Source organism: Homarus americanus, unplaced genomic scaffold (genome assembly GCF_018991925.1).
Source record: "Homarus americanus isolate GMGI-L3 unplaced genomic scaffold, GMGI_Hamer_2.0 scaffold7735, whole genome shotgun sequence".
Taxonomy (NCBI): domain Eukaryota; kingdom Metazoa; phylum Arthropoda; class Malacostraca; order Decapoda; family Nephropidae; genus Homarus; species Homarus americanus.
In genome coordinates, this window is record NW_024711406.1 from 125157 (window position 1) to 140000 (window position 14844).

At 51.1% G+C, this 14844-nt stretch overlaps 1 protein-coding gene across 1 annotated transcript in view; it reads left to right on the forward strand.

The window, feature by feature from the left end:
* Nucleotides 1-1522: 1522 nt before the first annotated feature.
* LOC121858086 (rho GTPase-activating protein 100F-like) overlaps nt 1523-14844 on the forward strand; it is a 96569-nt gene continuing 83247 nt past the window's right edge. The window contains 1 exon segment of the mRNA XM_042354325.1: nt 1523-1672. The gene's annotated coding sequence lies outside the window, so the exon portion shown is untranslated.

Genomic DNA, 14844 nt, shown 5'->3' on the forward strand with positions numbered 1-14844 from the left:
CCACCACTAGGCCTCACCACTACCCCTCCTGACGCCACCTAACCATAAGAGTCAGTAACATCAGTCCTAATGCGGTCTGGTCCTAATGGTTGGGTTAGTCTGTGTCTGTCTGTCTATCTATCTATCTATCTATCTATCTATCTATCTATCTATCTATCTATCTATCTATCTATCTATCTATTTATCTATTATCTATCTATCTTCACGTCTAGAGGAAGGACATGACACATGGGAGAATGATGCGCACATGAAGGAAGAGGAGTGTGTGTGTGTGTGTGTGTGTGTGTGTGTGTGTGTATGTATGTGATGTAGGAGGCGTGTGGGCGTGGTGTGATGAAGAAGGCGTGTGGGTGTGGTGTGATGAGTGAGGCGTGTGGGCGTGGGATGAGGCAGGAGGCGTGTGAGTGTCTAGACTTGGTGTCACGGGTTCCTGGAAGAGACAAGTCATCGAAAATAATCATCTTACTAACAGTGTGGGTGGTGAAACAGTCACCAGGCGTGTGTGGGTGGTGAAAAACAGTCACCAGGCGTGTGTGGGTGGTGAAACAGTCACCAGGCGTGTGTGGGTGGTGAAACAGTCACTAGGCGTGTGTGGGTGGTGAATAACACGCGCGCACACACACACACACCACAAAGTTTGAAGATAGTGAATGAAGTAGAAAAGGTCAAGGCTGTATAGTGTCCAAGTTAACGGGGGTAGCTAGATCTCATTCACCTTCTGGTTGATCGACGATGATGATGATGATGATGATGATGATGATGACGTAGACACATATACGCGCACCCACATATGCCCACGCGTGTATGGCCGTGTGCGTGTGTGTGTGTGTGTGTGTGTGTGTGTGTGTGTGTGTAGGGCAGTAATGGAGGGATATAGTGTAAGAAGGAAGGGATTTGGGGGAGACAGAAGGGAGGGCGTGGGGAGGGGTGGGTTAAGGGCGAGGGTGGAATAAGTCAAGTGAGAGAGGAGAGGGAGGGATGAAGTGGGGAAGAGAGGGAGGGATGTTGAGGGGAGAAGAGGATGGTAAGGTGAGTGGAGCGTATCCTGACCATCTCTTGACAGTTCCTGCCATCACACACACACACACACACGGGTCCATAGGTCGGCTGGCCAAATGTTTTTCATTCAGTATGCGTATGAATCAATAGCTATAGTCCAGGTTGCATGTGGGGAGCTCCTAGCGCCAGCCTGGGAGAGGGAGCCTCGCTGTAAAAGATTTCTCCCTCTACCTTCCCTGTCTTGAGTTGTGAGTGAGCTTAGGGCGCCCGCGGGATGATCTGGTTGGAAGATGAGTGATGTAGAAATATTTTTTTGATGTAGAGAATAATTAAATCTTTCTCAGTAAGGACAAAGAAAGAGTGATGGGAGAGCTGTATGAGAGAGAGAGCTGGGAGTGTGTGTGTGTGTGTGTGTGTGGTGTGTGTGTGGCGGCGAGTTGGCAACTGCTGGCAACTATGGGCCCCTCCCACCCGGCAGGCAGGCTGGCTGGCTGGCTGGCCGACCCACAACCACTACAGCGCGAGCAACCACTAGCACCACCTCTCTCCTCCTATACCACAGTCCTCCTCCACCACATATTTTTTGTATCGAAAAAGAGGAGCCACGCCCACCGCTTGAACCAGAAACAAAAATATATCATCCATAGCGTGCAGAGATGAGGAGATCCCGTAGGTGAAGTTAACGAGGGAAGGAGGGAAGGAGGAAAAAAATCATTACTAACTGAGAGCCTTAAAACGTGAACCAGAGAGTGACCCAGTGATGTGTTGTGATGTGTTGTGAAGACCATTATTGTTCCCTTGACCTCAACACTTCAACCTGCTGTACCGGAGGAAAATAATACATTGTGTTGAGTGTTGTAGTGTTAATGTGTGTGTGTGTGTGACCCTGACAGTGTGTTGATAACTGGTGGCGGTGTATCAGTGCCATCTAGTGGGTGGTTTCAGTGTCGTGTTGAGGTGAAACTGTGTTGGCGTGTGCCATAAACACAACTAGTGGCGGCCAGCCAGTTGTAAGGCTCAGCCACCACTGACAGTTGGCTGATGCGGCTAACCTAAACTAACCTGATTTTAGTTAACCAGAACTTTAATCTAACTAACGCAATCCTATTCTAAGTTAATTTGTCTAACTTAATTAAACCTAACCTTGTGTAAACCTACCCTATAACTACCCAGTTTAATCAATTTAAACGTAGCTTGATCTCACCTAACCTAGCCTAACCTAACCTAACCTCACCTCACCTCATGTTGTCGTGTAGCGGTCGGTTATTCACTGTCTGGGTACACTTGTGGTATCATAAGTTTCTGTCGTGGATGAGTAAGTAGTGTACGCTCGCACACACACACACACACACACACACACACAAACATACACACACACACACACACACATACACACACACACACACACACACACACACACACACACACATACTTTAAAATATGTACACATACGCACGCAACTAACATATTTCCAATACAACGTGACACATCTACAGTATATATATGGAGTAGAGTGAGTCATGTGTATACTAAGAAACGTGAAACTTGTATATGAAGCAACGTGACACATATATACATGGAAGAGCGTGACACGTGTACAAGATATATAACACGTGATCTTCAAGTTACTCGACACGTGTACTGGGAGCAATATGATACAGGTATACATATAAAGCTTGCCACGTGTGTCAAGAAGAGTGAAACGTGTGCATGAGGCAACTTGACAAGTGTACGCGAAGCAACGTGACACATACAGTATGAGATGGAGCACCGTATGTCGAGTACCTGGAGCAACGTATATATTTGACAAAACATTGACACGTGTACCTTACCCTCTGTACCGTATACATTGTCCTCTGTACCGTGTATCTTGATTACCTTATCCTAGTAACCATATATATATATATATATATATATAACAGTGCATCGTATGATAATTCATAAATACCAACTCATTGTTCCCTGTACCGTCACCCCTGTACCGTCACCTCTGTACCGTCCCCCTGTACCGTCACCCTGTACCGTCGCCCTGTACCGTCACCCCTGTACCGTCACCCTGTACCGTCACCCCTGTACCGTCACCCTGTACCGTCACCCTGTACCGTCCCCTGTACCGTCGCCCTGTACCGTCGCCCTGTACCGTCACCCCCTCACCCATCACCCCTGTACCGTCACCCCTGTACCGTCACCCCTGTACCGTCGCCCCTGTACCGTCACCCCTGTACCGTCACCCCTGTGCCGTCACCCTGTACCGTCACCCCTGTACCATCACCTGTACCGTCACCTGTGCCGTCACCCCTGTACCGTCACCCCTGTACCGTCACCCTGTACCGTCACCATTGTACCGTAACCCCTGTACCGTCACCCTGTACCGTCGCCCCTGTACCGTCACCCCTGTACCGTCACCCTGTACCGTCACCCCTGTACCGTCGCCCCTGTACCGTCACCCTGTACCGTCACCCTGTACCGTCACCCCTGTACCGTCGCCCCTGTACCGTCGCCCCTGTACCGTCACCCCTGTACCGTCACCCCTGTACCGTCGCCCTGTACCGTCGCCCCTGTACCGTCGCCCCTGTACCGTCGCCCTGTACCGTCACCCCTGTACCGTCCACCCTGTACCGTCACCCCTGTACCGTCACCTGTACCGTCACCCCTGTACCGTAACCCTGTACCGTCACCCCTGTACCGTCACCCCTGTACCGTCACCCTGTACCGTCACCTGTACCGTAACCCCTGTACCGTCACCCTGTACCGTCGCCCCTGTACCGTAACCCTGTACCGTCAACCCTGTACCGTAACCCCTGTACCGTAACCCTGTACCGACGCCCCTGTACCGTAATCCTGTACCGTAACCCCTGTACCGTGACCCCTGTACCGTAACCCCTGTACCGTCACCCCTGTACCGTCGCCCTGTACCAATCCCCTGTCCGTAACCCCTGTACCATCTCCTATACCGTAACCCCTGTAGCGTCACCCTGTACCGTAACCCTGTACCGTAACCCCTGTACCGTCGCCCTGTACCGTAACCCCTGTACCGTAACCCTGTACCGTCACCCCTGCATCGTAGCCCCTGTACCGTAACCCTGTACCGTAACCCCTGTACCGTAACCCTGTACCGTAACCCTGTACCGTCACCCCCAGTGTAACCTCTGTACCGTCGCCCTGTACCGTCACCCCACCGTAACCTCTGTACCGTAACCCCTGTACCGTCACCCCTGTACCGTCACCCCTGTACCGTAACCCTGTACCGTCGCCCCTGTACCGTCACCCCTGTACCGTCACCCCTGTACCGTCACCCTGTACTGTAAACCCCTATACCGTAACCTACTGTAACCCTGTACCGTAACCCCTGTACTGTAACCCCTGTACCGTCACCCCCTGCATCGTGACCTTGTACCGTAACCCTGTACTGTAACCCTGTACCGTAACCTCTGTACTGTAACCCCGTACTGTCACCCTGTACCGTAACCTCTGTACCGTAACCCCTGTACCGTCACCCCTGTACCGTAACCCTGTACCGTCGCCCTGTACCGTCACCCTGTACTGTAACCTCTGTACCAACCCTGTACCGTCACCCCTGTACCGTAACCCTGTACCGTAACCCTGTACCGTACCCCTGTACCGTAACCTCTGTACTGTCGCCCCTGTACCGTCAAACCCTGTACCGTCACCCTACTGTCCCCTGTACCGTCACCCCTGTACCGTCAACTCTGTACCGTAACTTGTACCGTAACTGTACTGTCGCCCTGTACCGTCACCCCTGTACTGTAACCTCTGTATCAAACCCTACTGTCACCCCAGTCCGTCACCCTGTACCGTAACCCCTGTACTGTCACCCCTCTGTACTGTCACCCCTGTACTGTCATCACTCCCTGTACCGTCACCCCTGTACCGTCACCCCTGTACCGTAACCCCTGTACTGTCGCCCTGTACTGTCACTCCTGTAACGTAACCCCTGTACCGTAACCCCTGTACCGTCACCCTGTACCGTCACCTGTACTGTCACCCTGTACCGTCGCCCTGTACCGTAACCCCTGTACTGTCGCCCTGTACCGTCACCCCTGTACTGTAACCCGTGTACTGTAACCCTGTACCGTCACCCCTGTACCGTCGCCTGTACTGTCGCCCCTGTACCGTCACCCTGTACCGTAACCCCGTCTGTAACCCCAGTCTCGTCGCCCCTGTACCGTCGCCCTGTACCGTCACCCCGACCGTAACCCCTGTACCGTAACCCTGTACCGTCAACCCCTGTACCGTCACCCCTGTACCGTCACCCCACTGTCGCCCTGTACCAACCCTGTACTGTAACCCCTGTACTGTAACCCCTGTACCGTCGCCCCTGTACCGTAACCCCTGACTGTAACCCTGTACTGTCACCCTGTACCGTCGCCCTGTACCGTAACCCTGTACTGTAACCCTGTACCGTAACCCCCACTGTAACCCCTGTACTGTCGCCCTGTACCGTCATCCCCCTGTACCGTCGACCCTGTACCGTCACCCCTGTACCGTCGCCCCTGTACCGTCACCCCTGTACCGTCGCCCTGTACCGTAACCCTGTACCGTAACCCTGTACTCGTAACCCCTTGTACCGTAACACCTGTACCGTAACCCCTGTACCGTCACCCCTTTACTGTCACCCCTACTGTCGCCCCTGTACCGTAACCCTGTACTGTAACCCTGTAACAACCCCCTGACCAACCCTGTACCGTAACCCCTGTACTGTCACCCTGTACTGTCGCCCTGTACTGTCAATCCCTACTGTCGCCCTGTACCGTCGCCCCTGTTCCGTCACCCCTGTACCGTCGCCCCTGTACCGTAACCCCTGTACCGTAACCCCTGTACTGTAACCCCTGTACCAACCCCACTGTAACCCTGTACTGTCACCCCTGTACCGTAACCCCTGTACTGTAACCCCTGCACGTCGCCCTGTACTGTCGCCCTGTACCGTAACCCCTGTACTGTCGCCCTGTACCGTAACCCCTGTACCGTAACCCCTGCACTGTCGCCCCTGTACCGTCGCCCCTGTAACTACCCCTGCACCGTCGCCCTGTACTGTAACCCCTGTACTGTCGCCCTGTACCGTCACCCCTGTACCGTCGCCTGTACCGTAACCCCTGTACTGTAACCCCTGTACTGTCACCCCTGTACTGTCGCCCCTGTACTGTCGCCCTGTACCGTAACCCCTGTACTGTCAACCCCTGTACCGTCACCCCTGTACTGTAACCCTGTACCGTAACCCTTGTACAGTAACTCTGTACTGTAACCCCTGCACTGCACCCCGATCGACCCTGTACAGACCCTGTACTGTGACCCCTGCACTGTGACCCCTGCACTGTGACCCCTGACCTGACACCTGCACTGTGACCCTGTACCGTCACCCTGCACCGTGACCCCTGTACCAGACCTGTCAATCCTGTACAAACCCCTGCACCGCCCCTGTACCAACTTGCACTGACCTCTGTACTGACCTGTACCATTCTGTGTACCGTGACCCTGTACCGTGACCTCTGTACCATTACTTGTGTACCGTGACCCCTGTACCATTACTTGTGTACCGTGACCTCTGTACCGTGACCTCTGTACCATTACTTGTGTACCGTGACCTCTGTACCATTACTTGTGTACCGTAACCTCCGTACCGTGACTCCTGTACCGTGACCTCCGTACCTACACACCACCTACATTCACCAAAACCGCATATAATACCACCTACAACTTCCTACACTCACACCCACCTATACTAACCTACGCAAATTTATACTCCACCTAAACTAATCTACACTTCACCTACACCACTTAAACCACACCTACACCCACCTACACCCACCTACACCCACCTACACCCACCTACACTCTTGAATGGACCTCTCACTATTGTTGTCTTTTTTTTTAGCATTACGGACGCCAGAAAACCCGTACCAGACTTTTGTTTTAGGTTAATATGAACCTTTTGTTTACTTCCGTGTTCTGTTACCCTGTGTGAGAGAGAGAGAAGAGAGAGAGAGAGAGAGAGAGAGAGAGAGAGAGAGTATTTAATATTTATCGATACAACGAGTCTCTAGTCCGGTATATGAGTCTACAGTACCTTATATGAGTCTACAGTGCCATATATGAGCCTACAGTGCCATATATGAGTCTTGCCATATATAGCCTACAGTGCCATATATGAGCCTACAGTGCCATATATGAGCCTTCAAAGACGTGGTTGCTGAGGATGGTAGTGGTAGGTTGGTGGTTATGTTGATGGTAGTGGGAGTGGTGGTTGGATGGCAGAGGTGGTGGTAGTGGTGGTTGGATGGCAGAGGTGGTGGTAGTGGTGGTTGGATGGAGGTGGTGGTAGTGGTGGTTGGATGGCAGAGGTGGTGGTAGCGGGTTAGCAGGAGAGAAGCCGAGAAGAGTGAGGACAGGATAACTGGGCAGTCGGGGCCCACAGCTTCCCTCCTCCCCCTCCCTCCCTCCGTCCCCCCTCCTTCCTCTCCCTCCTCCGTCCCCCTCCCTCCTCTCCCTCCCTCCGTCCCCCTCCCTCCTCCCTCCCTCCGTCCCTCCCTTCCTCTCCCTCCTCTCCGTCCCTCCTTCCTCTCCCTCCCCTCCGCCCCCTCCCTTCCTCTCCTCCCCTCCGTCCCCCTCCCTTCCTCTCCTCCCTCCGCCCTCCCTTCCCCCTCCCCTCCCTCCGTCCCCCTCCCTCCTCTCTCCCTCCCTCCGTCCCCTCCCTCCTCCTCCCTCCGTCCCTCCTTCCTCCCTCCCTCCGTCCCCCTCCTCCCTTCCCTCCCTCCCTCCCTGTCCCCCTCCTTCCTCTCCTCCCCCTCCCCCTCCGTCCCCCTCCTTCCTCTCCTCCCTCCACCCCTCTCCCTCCTCCCTCCGTCCCTCCCTTCTCTCCCTCCCTCCGTCCCCCTCCTCCCTCCCCCTCCCCCTCCGTCCCCTCCCCTTCCTCTCCCTCCCCCCGCCCCTCCTCTCCTCCCTCCTCCACCCCCTCTCCTCCCCCCTCCTCCCCCTCCGTCCCCCTCCCTTCCTCCCTCTCCTCCGTCCCCCTCCCTCCCCTCCACCCCCCTCCTTCCTCTCCTCCGTCCCCCTCCCTTCCTCTCCCTCCCGACGCTGCAGGAAGAACTGGGACAACAGCCACACTGCTCTCCCCTCTCACCACATCTCAACACACCTCTCCTCTCACTCTCCCCACACACTCTTCTTCCTTTCCTACATTTCTCTCTCTCACTTCTCTCCCATATGACTCAGGTATACTCTTATAGTGATGCTGTTAACCTTCACGTGATGACATATATGATGCTGTAACAGTGTTGGTCTGTCTGTCCGTCTTAGTGAGGGGGATATCTCTACGTCTCTTTGGAGTTGAATTATTATAAAGTAATTTCTCGTAGGGTTGAGGTGGCTGAGTGGATAAACGTGTCGCTTCCTCACCTAAGGGTCGCTGGATCACGCCAGAGGCTTCCCCAGTCCACCCAACTGTGAGAGAGGAACTAACATTATAGTAGAGTGGACTGCCGGGCTCACTGTGTACTGCCTGCTTCACTGTGTGCTGGATGCTTAGTGTGCTGTGTACTGTACCTAAAGGACCTACTGTCACTTTTCATTCAAGAGAAAGTACAGGTGAGGTTCATTGTTCACCCTTCTAGGTCATCAGGATTCAGGGAAGTGTCCATAAATTAAACGAAAAAAAAAATCAAATAACCGTAATGTTTTCTCCAGCGTGAGGCAGATGACTGTTGCTACTACAGGTGGAGCGAGTCCTTAGTTGCCTTTCTGAAGTAGGAGAAATGTTCACCGCCCCGTCATCACCTTCTACAGCGTCTAATCAATGTTCCACCATAGTGTATTCTGCGACAGCTTACTATGGTGGAAGGCAGCGATGATGAGTGATTTACCTGTGATTGTTACCTGCTGTTAATTGCCTCAGTTGTTAGCGTCTGTCTTTACATTTACCTGATCAATGTTCATCTCATCTAAGTGACGGAATGACGGACAGGCGGACACAGTGAGATAACTTTTTACCTTACCATCCTCCTGCCCCTCTCCCCCTCCCTCTCTCTCCTTTCTACCTCCCCCCCTACCCTTTGTTTGTTCTTTTGTGTGTGTGTGTGTGTGTGTGTGTGTGTGTGTGTGTACGGAATAATAATATCTCCGTTGGTGGTGGTGATGGTGATAGTGGTGGTAGTTGTGGTAGTAGTAGTGGTGGTGGTAGTGATGGTGGTAGTTGTGGTAGTGGTGGTGGGTGCAGCAATAGGCAAACACGTGTTAGGTCCTGGGGGCTTAATGATCACTCAATCCCCCACACCTACTGGCTTATCCGCCTCACTCCACACCTGCATCTTAGCTCTCCACCCCACATCACACCTGCATCTAGCTTCATCCCACTCCACACCTGCATCTAGCTTCATCCCACTCCACACCTGCATCTAGCTTGTGTATCCCATTCCACACCTGTTGCTAGTTTGTCCACCCCACTCCACACCTGCATCTAGGTTGTCCACTCCACTCCACACCTGCTAGGAGAAGATAATCACTGCCATCTTTGTCGACTGGGATGACACCTTCGTACAAAATAAACCGTATTGAAAGAAATGGCCCTCATAACTGGAAGGCACTCAAGCAAGGTACCAACCAGCTGTCGTGGGTGGTGCCTCAGTGGTGACCTTTTTTACCTATAGTTAATTCACTGTAACTCTTCCCCCACATCTGTTTTGTACGTTGTTGATGTACGTTTAAGAGGTTACGGACGCTACGGACAGTCTCACACTACGGACGCTACGGACAGTCTCACACTACGATACCATGAATTTGGGTATAATCGAATTTATGAGTGAGTTTATGGGGACTATGTACGATAGAATAGAGAAATTTACGTGGAGGAAAACATTCAAGATGACAGACAAACTTTAAGGGGAATAATTAGTCTTAGCTACTGATAAAAAAGTCGTTTTAAAGATGTATTTTAGGGATTGTGTCGTTTTTATAGAGGCTATTTGTAAGAGTAAAAGGTTTTATAGACGTAATATTGTTTACGAATCAGTGGTTTATAGGAAGATTTTTAAGACAGGAATGGTTTAAAGAAATGTTTGAACAAGTCGAGAGTTTTAATGAGTGAAAAACAAAGTCTCTTTCTTGAAATTATTTTTCGTCTGGCTCGACCGTAAATTCATCACTGAACTATTTTCTACCGTTCTGAAGACTTGTCAAATAGACCCTTAGCTGTAATGGGCACCAGTCCTAATAGATCCTGTTTAGATTAGGGTTCATTTACCATTCATCCCTAGTAGACACCCATTAGAATTGGGTTCCATATTAATTGTTAGGTAAAATACAGGTAACCCATTAACATAGGTAACACATTAAGACAGGTTACCCATTAATACAGGTAAATCATTAATACAGGTAACCCATTAAGTACAGGTAACCCATTAACACAGGTTACCCATTAAGTACAGGTAACCCATTAACACAGGTAACCCATTAACACAGGTTACCCATTAAGTACAGGTAACCCATTAACACAGGGACCCCATTTAACCAGTCTCCGGAATTGTAGAAAATATGTTTTTGAATATTTTTACGGGCGCCGCCATGGGACAGAAAGTAAAATAAAAAACAAACAAAAACACAAAGAAAAACTAAAAAAACAAAAACACAAAAAAACAAACAAACAAACAAACAAAAACAAACACACAATGAAACCCAAAAACACACCAAAAAAAGGTCTTGTTTACGTACTTTGTTGTATTAATGAGATTTGAATTAATTTGCATAACATTACGAGGTCTTGTAGCGAGTGTAGGTCTGGCTAACTCTTTTTGCTCTCAGGATATTACCGGTTATTTTCTTTTACTGGGATAATCACCTCGTACTTAACTCCTATCCTGGTATAAGTCGTCGTAGTATTAATGGTCGTTAATCCTGATGGAATCCTGATCCTAATGACCCTTAATCATAATGGGTTTTAATTCTAATATTCTTTGATACTAATTGTTAGGTTAGGTTAGGTTAGGTCGATAAATTATGAGATGCAACGAGTGATTTATATTTAATTAGAAATAATGAAAGAGAGAGAGAGAGAGAGAGAGAGAGAGAGAGAGAGAGAGAGAGAGAGAGAGTTTATCTCGTTAGGGCAGGAAGGTAAGCATCGGTCAGGTAGGTAGTAACTTCAACAGGTGTAATCGACCTTGGGTAGTGAAATAAGGATGGAGATGTCCGTAGAGTTTATATCACCTGTTCTCACTTCTCACACCCTACGGCCTACACCATATCCCTCTCCTCCCGTCACGCCAACGCCATCTTCTTCCCGTCATATCCTCCTCTTCTTCCCACCACATTGATCCCCCCCTCTCCACGCCACCCCTCCCTCTTTTTCCATTACATTATCCCCACCCTCTTCCCGTCACACCATCTTCCTCCTCCCGGCACTTTATCCCTCCTCCCGTCACAGTATTGGCTAACACCACCACTTACCTTCCTACACCACTCTCCCTTTTACACCACCTCCCCCTTCCTCCCTCCTCTCTTTAAACTTCTCTCTTTTCACCGACACCATGGAGGCAGCTTCCGGCTAAGGGCCTCGCTCATTAATTTAATTCAGGTTATTTCCAGAATTGCGCAGCGGGTAAGCACCTCGGTACATTACTTGATCATAGCTCGGTATTTAGGTTACGGCCTCTCTCTTGTAGGTAGCAGGTCCTAAAACCAATTATACTTGACATCATTTTTAAGGTTTAGGACGTAAGGGTCAAGTAATAAGACTTTAACATAGAAATTTATGCCTTATTGGTTCTTATGTATATGTATAAACACTACATATATATATATATATATATACATCCAAGTATGTATATGTGTATGTTTATAATACCCGGATTTAATTAGGTTATTCAATAAAAACTGGGTATTTATTTTGTATGTCTATAATGTTTAATGGTTTAATGGTTTAATGGTTTAATGGTTTAATGGTTTAAGGAAGATAAACATACCCATGGCTATATAACACTGAGATATACCACCAACACTGCCTCATAACCTGTACTAAAGCAGAATACAACTTGTGGGAGAAACCAGAGTTAATTTATAGATGTGAGAGGAGTGGGAGAGGAGTAGGTGAGTGGGAGAGGAGTGGGTGAGTGGGAGAGGAGTGGGTGAGTGGGAGAGGAGTGGGTGAGTGGGAGAGGAGTAGGTGAGTGGGAGGAGTGGGTGAGTGGGAGAGGAGTGGGTGAGTGGGAGAGGAGTGGGTGAGTGGGAGAGGAGTGGGTGAGTGGGAGAGGAGTGGGTGAGTGGGAGAGGAGTGGGTGAGTGGGAGAGGAGTGGGTGAGTGGGAGAGGAGTGGGTGAGGGTGATGTTCGCTCCAGATGTGTAGACCATGTGTTACTATTACTAATCTGGCGACGTATCAAAGTTCTTGATCAACAAAGGTTCCTAAGTTAGTGTTTTTGGACTCGTTTAGATATGATAGCTTCGTGTGTGACCAATTTGCATTTTATGGTCGTTGTCTTCACTTCAATGAGCTAGGGATAGATGTGCTCTGACGCCTCCAGTTAGTAGTGATGTTTCGGTGGGGTGAGTGAGGGGTGGGTAAGGGGTGGGGAGGGTGGAGGTGGGAATATGACCTACGATCCTTTGTGAATCAGGCGCTGGTAACCTTGACAACCAAGTCACTGCATCCCTGCTGCTCCCTCGCTGACACCACCACCACCTACCAGGCCAGGCTCACACTGCCGGTCCAGGGCTGGTCCATATACCTGTTGATGGCCCGTGATTCGGTGGTCCAAATATCCGTTGATGGACCATGGTCTGCTGGTCTACACACCTGTTGATGAACCATGGTCTGCTGGTCCACACACCTGTTGATGAACCATGGTCTGCTGGTCCACACACCTGTTCGTGGACCATGGTCTGCTGGTCCACACACCTGTTGATGGACCATGGTCTGCTGGTCCACACACCTGTTGATGAACCATGGTCTGCTGGTCCACACACCTGTTCGTGGACCATGGTCTGCTGGTCCACACACCTGTTGATGGACCATGGTCTGCTGGTCCACACACCTGTTGATGAACCATGGTCTGCTGGTCCACACACCTGTTCGTGGACCATGGTCTGCTGGTCCACACACCTGTTGATGAACCATGGTCTGCTGGTCCACATACCTGTTGATGGACCATGGTCTGCTGGTCCACACACCTGTTGATGGACCATGGTCTGCTGGTCCACATACCTGTTGATGGACCATGGTCTGCTGGTCCACACCTGTTGATGCACCATGGTCTAAGCACAGGTTGCTGGTCTGCACTCATATAAAAGGACAAATTGTATCGTTTATTAGAGTATATGAGTATGAACCTGAACACAGTGTAGGCAGGCTGGCAGGTACTGGGTGTAGGCAGGCTGGCAGGTACTGGGTGTAGGCAGGTTGGCAGGCACTGGGTGTAGGCAGGTTGGCAGGTACTGGGTGTAGTGTAGGCAGGCTGGCAGGTACTGGGGTGTAGTGTAGGCAGGCTGGCAGGCATACTGGTGTAGGCAGGTTGGCAGGTACTGGGTGTAGTGTAGGCAGGCTGGCAGGCTGGGTGGTGTGTAGGCAGGCTGGCAGGTGGGTGTGGGTGTAGTGGGCAGGTACTGGGTGTAGGCAGGCTGGCAGGTACTGGTGTAGGCAGGTTGGCAGGGTACTGGCGGGTGTGTGTGTAGGCAGGCTGGCAGGTACTGGGTGGTGTGGGCAGGTTGGCAGGTACTGGGTGTGGGTGTAGGCACTGGCAGGCTGGCAGGGCACTGGGTGTAGTGTAGGCAGGTTGGCAGGTACTGGGTGTAGGTGGTGCTGGCAGGCACTGGGTGTAGGCAGGCAGCTGGCAGGTACTGGTAGGCAGGCTTGGCAGGTGGGTGTAGTGTAGGCAGGCTGGCAGGCACTGGGTGTAGTGTAGGCAGGCTGGCAGGCACTGGGTGTAGGCTAGGCAGGTTGGCAGGTAGGTACTGGGTGTAGTTGGCAGGTGTAGGCAAACTGGCAGGTACTGGGTGTAGGTTGGCAGGCATCACTGGGTGTAGTGCAGGCAGGTTGGGGTACTGGCAGGTGTGGTGTAGGCAGGTTGGCAGGTACTGGGTGTAGCAGGTGGCAGGTAGGCAGTGTAAGGCAGGTACTGGGGTGTAGTGTAGGCAGACTGGTACTGGCTGGGTTGTAGGCTAGGCAGGTTGGCAGGTACTGGGGTAGTGTAGGCAGGCTTGCACCGCACAATAGGGCCTACACTGGTGTGGGGCTGACTGGGGACACAGGATTTGGGACACAGGGGTTGACTTTGGGACACAAGGGGTGGGGCGGACGTGGAAACAGGAGGGGGCGGTGGAGGAAGGGGAGGGGACACGCACGCTCTGTCACGGGAATTTTTAACTTCCGAGAAACGCCTTCTTGTTCCTACCGACGATAATGGCGTGTGCTTTTTTCATATATTTATTTTTTAGTTTTATCTTATTTTTCGCCGATGATCAACACACATACATACATACATACATACATACATACACACACACACACACACACACACAGGTAACTGGACCAACACACACACACAGCTGAGTGGGGTGTTTCCTGCAGCTGCTGGTGAGGTCTGACACCCACACTCCAGCGGCTTGTGAACCACTGGACCAGCTGTCGATACTAAGGTTTGGTTTTAGTTCGAAAGTGATTTAAGGTGATTTGATTGGTTATGGCCACAGAGAGAGAGAGAAATGTGATTGGTTAAGGATTCAAAACAATGATGACGTCACTGTTTACATCCCGAAGCAAAGAGTAGAATGATGACGTCTCTCTCTCTCTCTCTCTCTCTCTCTCTCTCTCTCTCTCTCTTTCCACCCAGTAAGAATTATGCC